This window comes from Emydura macquarii, unplaced genomic scaffold (assembly GCF_026122565.2).
Source record: "Emydura macquarii macquarii isolate MOO-44397 ecotype Brisbane River unplaced genomic scaffold, CSIRO-AGI_Emac_v2 contig_71, whole genome shotgun sequence".
Taxonomy (NCBI): Eukaryota; Metazoa; Chordata; order Testudines; family Chelidae; genus Emydura; species Emydura macquarii.
Window position 1 is genome coordinate 840,591 of NW_027130208.1, and position 10,793 is coordinate 851,383.

The 10,793-nt window shown below is 46.2% G+C and overlaps 1 protein-coding gene across 1 annotated transcript in view; it reads right to left on the bottom strand.

The window, feature by feature from the left end:
- IHO1 (interactor of HORMAD1 1) overlaps positions 1 to 4,869 on the bottom strand; it is a 28,790-nt gene extending 23,921 nt beyond the window's left edge. Inside the window, exon 1 of the mRNA XM_067540011.1 lies at positions 4,796 to 4,869. The gene's annotated coding sequence lies outside the window, so the exon portion shown is untranslated. The remainder of the gene's footprint in view (positions 1 to 4,795) is intronic.
- Between the last annotated feature and the right edge of the window lie 5,924 nt (positions 4,870 to 10,793).

A 10,793-nucleotide genomic window follows, 5' to 3' on the forward strand; every position in this document is an offset into this window, starting at 1 on the left:
TTTCCCCCATTAAAGTTTCACAAAAGCAAAATATTTTGTCTTCTTCTATATTGTTAAATTTTAATTGAAAGCCCCAAACTATTTTGTTTTTCAGCAACCCATGTTTATTACTTTTTTGACAAAATCAAATGTAAAAAAACAAAACAAATTTTATCACTAAAATGTTCATGGTCAGAAAGCCATTTTCCACTGAAAAATGTTTTGAAATAAAAATTTCAGTCAGCTCTCTAATGGACACCTGATTCTCTGTCCAATCAAAACTAATCAACATCTCAAATATGGATCATCTGGAAAAAAAACTGCTTACAGTCTATGGATCATATTTATCCACAGAATATACAGAGAATAATTTTGAATAATGAATACATTTGAAGAGCTGGTTGCAGACAATTCACAAAATAAAACAAAAGGATAGAGTCATTGAATAAATTACTGCTACACATTATTTACTCAGTTTTACTCAAGACATTGACACTCTCTCCTGGAATTTATGAGAATAATAAAGCTAGGTTTTCAGCTAAACAATTTAAAATTGGCTTTGTGCCTTTAGATTACATGGACTGAAAAAGATTCACTTCTGAAGCATTCATGTATTTACTATGTTAGTTGCAAAAGTGTATTTAGTGCAAAATTATATCTCTTTACTGGATCATGCCTCATTACAATGCTGCAAAGTGTGTATGTCAAAATCCTGGAGCATAGGTGATTAATTTGCAAGGTCAGTTAAAGCAGAATCATTCAAACTGGCATTCTCTAGTTTACATCTCTCTTTTACCACCTACTTCCAACAGGAAAGAGGAGAATATTGCCTAACAGTGTCTCTAGAAAGCACAATACCTTAATCAGAAAATGTACAAAGAACCATTCTAAAATCCTGTAAGAATATCATGGCAAAGTTACTACCACAACACCTCTACTCCTGGCTGTGGCACTGTAGCCACTTTTCCCTCAGTTTTCCCTACCTTCTTTTGGTCTACTTCAGCCATAGGAGTGTCATGGCCCTCCAGCCAGACCAATTTACAGAGACCAGCCACTTCCACGGCTGCAAAATGCTTATCAAAGTCCAACAAAATATAGATACACAAATCAAACCTTAAGCCCAGCTGGGCTCAGCAGGCAATCACCTCAGCACAAATGTGCCCCTTTTGCTGCTCCTATTAATCCCCCACTTCTCCCCTTACTCAGGGTTTCTAACAGGCTGCAGTTCATGATGGCCCTCCATCTCGGTCAGGCTTCCAGCTAGTCCCTGGTGAAGACTATCTGGTGTTTTTCCCTTTGTGCCTTCTTTTCCAGCTTCTTCCCAGAGAAGGCACTTCCCACCTTCTCTTCTCTGGTTCTGCTTGTTTACCCTCCTGGTCTTTCTACTCTCTCTTCCCAGAGAATAACTATAGAATTTCTCCCTGTAGCCTGCCCCTTTCTTCTTCTTCTTGTATTTTGTGGCATAGCAGACTCAAATGCTGAGTCTATAACTGCCAGGTGCTGGATTTCATGATATATAATTAGTCTCTTTGCTTGGTATTATTTTTTTTTAATTAATATTGCTTTCTCAATGGTCCCCGATTTTTCTGATGCTCTTTCTAGATATTTTAGTGTAAACATTGTCACTTTTAGGTGCACAAGTTTGTCATACAAAATCCTCCATCAGTTACTCTTTATATTCCCAGAGGAGGTGACCAACTGTTTCTTTGACCTTGTGTGTCTCACACAGCCCATCTTTGTGTTTATTAATTAAGGCCAAGTTACTGTTTAAGAGACAGTATCCGGTAAGTATTTTGAGTAGAGCTACTTCACTCTTTCCATCACGTTCTTGAAATATGTCAGCATTTTCAATTCCAGGGCATACTTCATGAAATTTCTTCTCCTTTGTTTCTTTTGTCTGTATTTCTTGCCACTCTGCTCGTAGTTCATTTTAATTAGGTTTTTAAACTCCTATTTAATTAGAAGGATCTCAATGTCCATTTTTTCATTTTTTTTTACAGCATTTCTTTCCACTTTGTCTGCCATTTTGTTTCCGGCTATCCTGACATGCACTGAGATCTATGCTATTTCAATGTTTACTTCCATCTGTGCCAATTCTGTTGTTAGGAACAATATTTCATTAATGATATCTTTTCTGCTATCTGAATTCTCAGTTTTAATTCCAGTAGTCCTGATAGTGAATTGGACAAGATGACAATGGAGGCCTCTGTCGGAAGATAGGATACTTGACTAGGTTGACCATTGGTCTGACCCAGTATGACCGTTCTTATGAGGTAGATAGCAAATACTGTAACCAGTATAATGCCAATATTATCTCTGCTAGTTCAACTGTCATAACAACTACAAAATTTGATCCTCTAATGGATTTCTTTATTCCAAGTAATGGGACACAGAATGACGTCCCCATTCTCCAAATTCTCTGTTTACCTCCTTGTTTGATTCAGTGTTGTGAAACCAACAATAAAATCATGAGATTTGACAATATTTTGTGTTTTTCTTAAAGCCTCAGCTCCTGGAGTCAATTAAGTGTATGAGACTTTAACCCCCCCCAAAAAAAAAGTTTCTAGTCCTCATGGTTGCAAAGGAAATCTTGAAACTTGACCTAAGTGCACTCTGTAAGGTTCAAAAACAGAAGGCAATGAAAAGAGCTCAAGATATATTATTTAAATCTCATGATTTTTAAGTCAATCTCATGACTGATTTTTTTTTTTTTTAATGTAAGGACCTAGCTCACGATTTCTGAATGCTTGGGACTGCCAATATTGCATTCTGGAAACATATTCATAGATTTTAAGGCAATAAATGACCATTATGATCATCTAGTCTGACCTTCTGCATAACACAGCCCATATAGGTGCTGCATGGGATCACCTGGACCCTACATTTTCTCTAACTCACACACACACTTTATATCACAACAATCCTTTCCCCTGTTGGATTTTTCCCCCAACGCCCTTCACCAGGATCTACTCCAGCCCTGCAATTCCTTGATCCAGCTTGTTTAAGCTAAAAATCAAACCTTATCCCACAAAGGCTTCAAACATACAGCTTTCACACAGTGTACAAGTAATGTGAGTGTATATAAAACACTTCAAATGGTGTACTTTCTCTAAAACAGTTTACAGTGTATAGTGCCAAATTTGTCCCTATATCCAAAGCCAGTAACTGTAGTATACTTACAACAGGAATTATTTTAACCCCTTTATATAGAAAGGGCCTCAAATATCACTCTTAGACCCCTATATTATAGTGTGATCACTAAGTGCCCAACCAGGAATCCAAGGAACCAGAAAACCAGCTGACGATGTGTATAGTAAAGCAGATTAAGGGGTATATTAAACACTAGCAGAAAGAGAAAGTATTGCCAAACAAAATGTTAATTTCTAATTACATTTATATTGTTAAATTCTACAATGCCTAACAACCTGTTTGACACAGATTCTGCTCTCCACTAGAGCAGTGTGATACCTTGTCTTGTCATGCTTCAGTTAAGAGCATTAAAGTAGCACTGATAATATAATAAAATGGTTATTTACTTCAAAATAATGAGATATTTGAAAAAGTTCCAAAAGCACATGGACTGCTAAAGCCTTTGCCCTAAAGAGATTCTGCCAGGCAGGCAACCCTTTCATCCTGGTAGTTTTTACTATTTTATAATCAAATGAATAATGGAATTGCAAAACCATGCTCTGAAGTGTCCCTTGCCTCTGTTTTCCAGAAACGGGTGACAGGATGGATCACTTGATGATTACCTGTCTGAAGCCTTTGGCATTGGCCACTGTCAAAAGACAATACTGGGCTAGATGGACCACTGGTCTGACCCACTACGGCTGTTCTTATGATCTCATTTTGTAAGTCAAAAACTGTTATAAATGGAAGCAATGTCACAGCCATACATAGACTAACAAGGAAGGCAGTTGATTGATGGTCAGTGTTACCATAGAACTTTTTGACACAGCTAACCATTTTTTAAAATTGCAGCTTTCTGTGGGTTTTGATCACTTTTACTGTTTCTGTCTCTTTGCATTTTAAATGAGGAGGGAACAGTATTCTTAGCTAATGCTCCCTAGAATGTTAGTGGTCTTTGTGCTGAGTGGAGGAAGTGTTCTGAGCAGGGTCCAAGAAATTGCTTGTCTGTAAGGCTAAAAAAAGTGTAATTCGTGATTTATGTGCTCCCCCATGTCTGACTATCTATTTCAGGTTGTCCAGTAATGCCTATCCCTGTAATAGCTAAAGTACCGAAACTCTGGTGCTTACGTGCATTTGGATTTCAAGCACTCTCAGGCTAGAAAGAAAGGGACTCTCCTTGTAAGGGAGGTTTGGGCCAGCAAAACGAGCTTAGAGGGAGGAGTACTTTGGTGGTACGCTCCTTGGGGCAAGGGCCCGTTTTTGTTGTGTTTGTACAGCCCTTAGCCCTGGTCCATGTGCAATACACTGGGGAGCTGGATCCATTCTGCCTAAATACCGCGGTGCTGGGCGTGCTGGAAACCTGTGGGTTGTGAACAGCAAAGCAAGGAGAGCAGTGACTGCCCCCGCCCCGCAGCGCCACTGTGCTCAGCCCCAGCGCAGGGACACCTGCAGCCACCGCCTGCCTGCCTGCCTGGGAGACGGCAGCTCTGTCCGGCAGGGCGGCAGAGGGCGATGCTAGGCTGCCGTAGCCCCAGAGACGCTGTCTGGCCTTCACCCACGAGTGCCCCGCTGCGGGTCAGCGCCTGCGTGTGCGGCGGCGGGGCCATTCTCACTGGCGGGGACGGGGTCACGGCGAGCCCCCGAGAACGCTCCCCCCGGACTGCAGCCAGCGGGCTCCCCCTTCGACCTGGGCTGGGAGTGGGGGGCAGCGTCCCCCGGGCAGCGGCAGCCACAGCCCGCGACGGGAGGCCGCCGGGACTCCCTGCCCGTCGCCTCCGCCGCCTCCTCACCTCAGGGGCGGTCGCTGTCGGGTGTCGGCGCGCGCAGCTCGGCCCCCTCAGCGCGAGGCGCCAACCGCCAACCACCAACCGCCGCGCCAGCCGCAGGGCGCGAGCCCCCGCCCCGCCCCCACAGGGACCACGGCCCCTGCGCGGCCCCGTGCTCCCCCCATCCCCCACTGACCCAGCACCCCCTCAGAGACCCCCAGCACCCCCATTGACCCCAGCACTCCCACAGAGACCCCCACTGACACCCCCACATCCCTCACTGACCCAACACCCCCACAGAGACCCCCCCAACACCCCTATATCCCCCACTGACCCAGCACCCCCTCAGAGACCCCCAGCACCCCCACTGACCCCAGCACTCCCACAGAGACCCCCACTGACACCCCCACATCCCTCACTGACCCAACACCCCCACAGAGACCCCCCCAACACCCCTATATCCCCCACTGACCCCAGCACTCCCACAGAGACCCCTACTGACACCCCCACTGACCCCAGCACTCCCACAGAGACCCCTACTGACACCCCCACAGAGACCCCCAGTACCCCCACTGACCCCAGCACTCCCACAGAGACCCCCACATCCCTCACTGACCAAGCACCCCTAGAGATCCCCACTCACCCCAGCACCCCCAGACACCCCCACATCTCCCACTGACCCAGCACCCCCCACAGAGATCCCCACATCCCCTACTGACACCAATATTCCCCCACAGATCCCAACGCCCTCAGACGCTCCAGTGACCCCAATATTCCGCAATAGACCCAAATACCCCTAGAGACCCCTCACTAATCCTCCCACTAACCCCAGTACCCCTACAGACCGCCAAGACCTCTACCAACCTCCCTGATACCCCTACAGATCCCCACTGACCTCACTATTCCCCAGACCCCAATACACCCACAGACTGGCAAGACACCTACAGGGACTCCCCCCACTGATCTCAGTGCCCTGGGAGTCCCACGTACCCATCTGCACTGTCTCAGAGCTGCAAGTTTCAGCTGCATTTCAGGAAACAAGCTATGGGCTCTTGAAACAGAAATGAACACGGGCCAGGCACTTAGCCTGGGACTAGCTGAGTGCAATGACCACATGCCTCCTCCCAGGGGCAGAAGGGGCTTCCATGCCTGTACAGGTATTTACTGGCGTTTAGAAAGCAAGCAGATAACAGTCTTGATGAATTTTATTTTAGATTGAGGAAAGAACAAATATAAAAGTCTTATGTCAAAGACAGAATTTCTCTCATTCTGCAGGATCTTTCATGCTGAATACCTCCCAGCCCTGACCCCCCAGCACACAGTCTCAAAAAGAAACCTCAGAGCCATGTAATGTACAGCACAATCACAATGTGGAAAGCAGCAGCTGAAGCAGTCTTCTTTTTCCAGTGACTCAGGTCTTTTAGGAACATCTCTTTTTTTGCATACGTAGCTCCCATTGTCTGCAATGGGGCACACATGGATCAAGGGGGGAATATATGGCATGGATCCAGGGGTGACCTAACTGGAGGTCTGACAGGCAGCAAATTTAAACATTCTCCATGTGTAACTGAACTGATAGATAATGCAGTAACAATGTTCTGTTTTTTCCATCTGATCTTTGCTATGATTTACTTTAGCTCTGGCTGCAGAGGCTTTCTGAATTTCTCACATGTAGGACATTTTAATGTGCAAAAGGAATCCAAGTTTGGAATGTAAATACCATTCTCAAAATTTAACTTTCCCATTACAGCTGCTAGTTGACTAATCCATATTCTCAAAAGGAAGCTTTTTCTAGTATGCATCTGACAAGTGGGTTGCAGCCCATGAAAGCTTATGCCTGCAGAAATTAAATTTGTTAGTCTTTAAAGTGTTACAGGACTCTCGTTTTTGTTTTTGCTGTATACAGACTAACACGGCTACTCCTCTGGAACTTTTAGTTAGTACATAAAGGCCTTATTCTACCTTTGATCTTCTCATTGGCATCCCTGGGAGACCTGCTATGCATCAAGGGGAGTATGTGACATTAACTATTTAGCATCAGTCAAGGAGTACTAATCACAAATGTCATTTGGCACTCTCTTCCAAAGAACTTTCATAGAATCATACAATATTAGAGTTGGAAGGGACCTCAGGAGGTCATCTAGTCCAACCCCCTGCTCAAAGCAGGACTAACCTCAGCTAAATCATCCCAGCCAGGGCTTTGTCAAGCTGCAGCTTAAAAACCTCTAGAGATGGAGATTCCACCAGCTCCCTAGGTAACCCATTCCAGTGCTTCACCACCCTCCTAGGGAAAAACTTTTTCCTAATGTCCAACCTAGACCTCCCTCCATGCAACTTGAGACCGTTGCTCCTTGTTCTGTCATCTGCCACCACTGAGAACAGCCTAGCCCCATCCTCCCTGGAACCCCCTTTCAGGTAGTTAAAGGCCACTATCAAATCCCCCCTCACTCTTCTCTTCTGCAGACTAAACAAGCCTAGTTCCTTCAGCCTCTCCTCGTAAGTCTTGTGCTCCAGCCCCCTAATCATTTTTGTTGCCCTCCGCTGCACTCTCTCCAACTTCTCCACATCCTTGTTGTAGTGGGGGACCCAAAACTGGACACAATACTCCAAATGCGGTCTCACCAATGCTCAATAGAGGGGAATAATCACTTCCCGTGATCTTCTGGCAATGCTCCTACTAATGCAGCCCAATATGCTATTAGCCTTCTTGGCAACTAGGGCACACTGCTGACTCATATCCAGCTTCTTATCCACTGTAACCCCCAGGTCCTTTTCTGCAGAACTGCTGCCTAGCCCGTCGATCCCCAGTCTGTAGCTGTGCATGGGATTCTTCCGTCCTAAGTGCAGGACTCTGCACTTGTCCTTGTTGAACCTCATCAGATTTCTTTTGGCCCAATCCTCCCATTTGTCTAGCTCACTCTGTATCCTATCCCTACCTTGCAGGGTATCTACCACTCCCCCCAGCTTAGTGTCATCCGCAAACTTGCTGAGGGTGCAATCTACCCCATCCTCCAGATCATTAATGAAGATGTTGAACAAAACCGGCCCCAGGACCGACCCCTGGGGCACTCCGCTTGTGACCGGCTGCCAGCTAGACATGGAGCCATTGATCACTACTCATTCAGCCCTATGCTCTAGCCAGTTCTCTATCCATTTTATAGTCCATTCATCCAACCCATACTTCTTTAACTTGCTGATAAGAATACTGCGGGAGACGGTATCAAAAGCTTTGCTAAAGTCAACTTATATCACATCCACCGCTTTCTCCATATCCACAGAGCCAGTCACCTCTTCATAGAAAGCAATCTTCATAGCATCGCGGGTCACACTATACAAATGCCTATTCCAGTTTAAGGAGAACTGTATTAATTATGTATTGCTAGTTTGCTAAAACAGTATAAGTCTATTATGCACATGGTAACAATGTAACATAAAGTGGTGGGAAGTATGTGAACTGAGTGTATTATGCTCTCCCCATAATTCTGTTTACCCGTGTCAAGTATCCCACTACAGTTTGCAAAGCTGAAGTCAGCTTTGGCCCTAGAAACTAGGAAGACTATCAATGCCAAGGTCCATGAATGGTATGCCCAAGTACCGCTAGGGAGTACATTCACGGCTCATCCCTACTGGGAATGTAGTGTCCAAAAGAGAGAGAAGAAAAGTACAGAACAAAACAAGAAGCTAAGGACTTGTTACAAAGTGCTGCACTGTAACAAGGTGGGGGTTGGATGTTAGCGATGTATAGACAGGTTTGTAACTTGTAAAAGGTTGTTATACATCTAGCTCGGCTAAATGCCTATTTCCAAAGCACTCCTTCTGGGTCAGGTGACCATTCTGCGAGGTAAGACCTGCTCCCTGGAAGGAGGGTATGTGTGTCTCCCTTTCGTAGTTTACGGCTTTGTCTTTGGACAATACTACTGTCTGTGATTTGGCTAAGTTCAGTTATTTGGCCTCGAACATTTTTAAGAATGAATCACAAGTGTAGTCAAACAATTGGCTATACCTTTAGTCAACAGTTGTGTCTCCTTTGAGAGCTACGAAAAGGACAATACCACTTTGTCAGATTTCCCAGGCCTTTGGTGAATATAGTAAAACAGATGAGGTGTCTTGTTCACCCACTGCAGACATCAGGAACTTGTTGACAGCACTCCATACGTCTGGAACAGCCTCCCAATCATGTCTGCCAAGCTCCATTTCCCCTTCCCTTCACAAACTGCAGTTATTCCCTGAAGTATTCCAGCCTTAACAACTATAACCACGGGGGTTTGTCTTGTATTGTACACAGGCCTTGATTCAGTTCCCACTGAAGGCAAAGAAAGGCTCCCATTGACTTCCTGGGCCTGATCCAATTCCCATTTGTGCCTTTAGCCTATAAGCCCTTCAGGGCAGGGCCAGGTAGAGATCTGGCCCTGCTCACCCACTGCACAGCCCAGGTGCATTGCTTGCACTGTGTCAATGAAATGATGAAGAATAAAACGGAAGTAAAACACCAAAGCAAAGCCAGTTGGTGCCTTGTAACCACACCGGTGCTTAGGAACGTTACGAACTCGTGCCCGGCACCCTGCAAGGCCCTTTGGTCTCTGTAGCACTCGCATCTCAGTACCCAGCAGGAAACGCTGTGTGAGGTACAAAATGGTGCAATCTCACCAGCGACAGACCCGCCGTCGGAGTTCACACCTCTCTTCTGAGTTCTCTGTTGCACGTAAGGGGAGCTGATCAGCTAGTGTAAAATTTTCAGTAACATCTGACTTAAGAGCCTAAATCCATTGATGTTCAATGTGACTTCAGCTCCTAAATCCCTAAGGCTATGTCTTCACTGAGGGCGGCAAATTCGCCGCCATCAGACCGACTTCTCTGATTGACTGAGCAGCCAGTGCAGACCCGCTCCGTCGATCCAGAAATTGACATATTAAGACCACCTTCTCAAGTGGCGTAGCGCTGCGGGTCCTGTCGGTGCAGTGCAGTGAAGACGGCGCACAGAACAGAAGCAGAGCAGTCCACGGGAGTTACACAAGTTTTCTGCGTAGCTTGCGTAACTCTGGTCACCCGCCGCCGAGTCTCGGAGGTGAGTGAAGACAAGCCCTGGGACTTCTGAAAAGGCGTAAGCCTTTTGGTGGCTGGAGCCCGCTGACTGCAGCGATTTTCAGAGCTGTAAACACAAGGTGCACAGCAGATGCAGGGAGGCCAGCACACAATGCGGAGGGAGGGTTGGGAGGAGGCGTACACTTCTTGGGCCGCTAGATATTTTATAATCCTACTTAATTCCCACCGAGAAGGAACCGCTCCAACTGAATTCAGCACAAAGGGGCATTGTAAAAGTGTGACTTGCTGTGATTGCCATAGAAATGGAGGCTTTGCACCGCTGATGGTTCAGAAATTCAGAAAGAAATCAGCCAGCCTCTCTCACAACTGCAATTTCCCACTGGCTTTGTCACATCACCTTAGTCCTAACCTGTGCTGTGGGCCTGGTCACTCAGATACTTCTGACCACGTGTCAGCGAGGAGGTAAGTATTTATACGTGAATTTGCACTTAGGAAAGCAATGAACTCACAATGTTGCTGGACCTAGCATGGTGCCTGGAGAAAGTGGGAGAGTTCTGCCACTGCCCTTCCAGTCCCCCGCAATTCTAGCCCGTCGCCCCTCCTGCTGTTCCAGCCCCGCCCCACGCACACCTGAGCCAGTGCCCTGGACCGGCCCCACTCTCCACATGTGCCAAGCAGGGACTCTGGATTGTGTCTTGGTTTAGAGACGTGGTGAAACACCCGCTAAGAATACATTGAAGCCTCCAGACTCGTTTAAACCAAAATGGACCTCGGATCCCCAGACTCCCTGCCCCACTCCACCTCCTGCAGACGCTGCTGTGGTTTTCCAAGAACAGTGGTGTCCCTTTAAAGCCGTCTTCAGAGTCAGAGGCATAC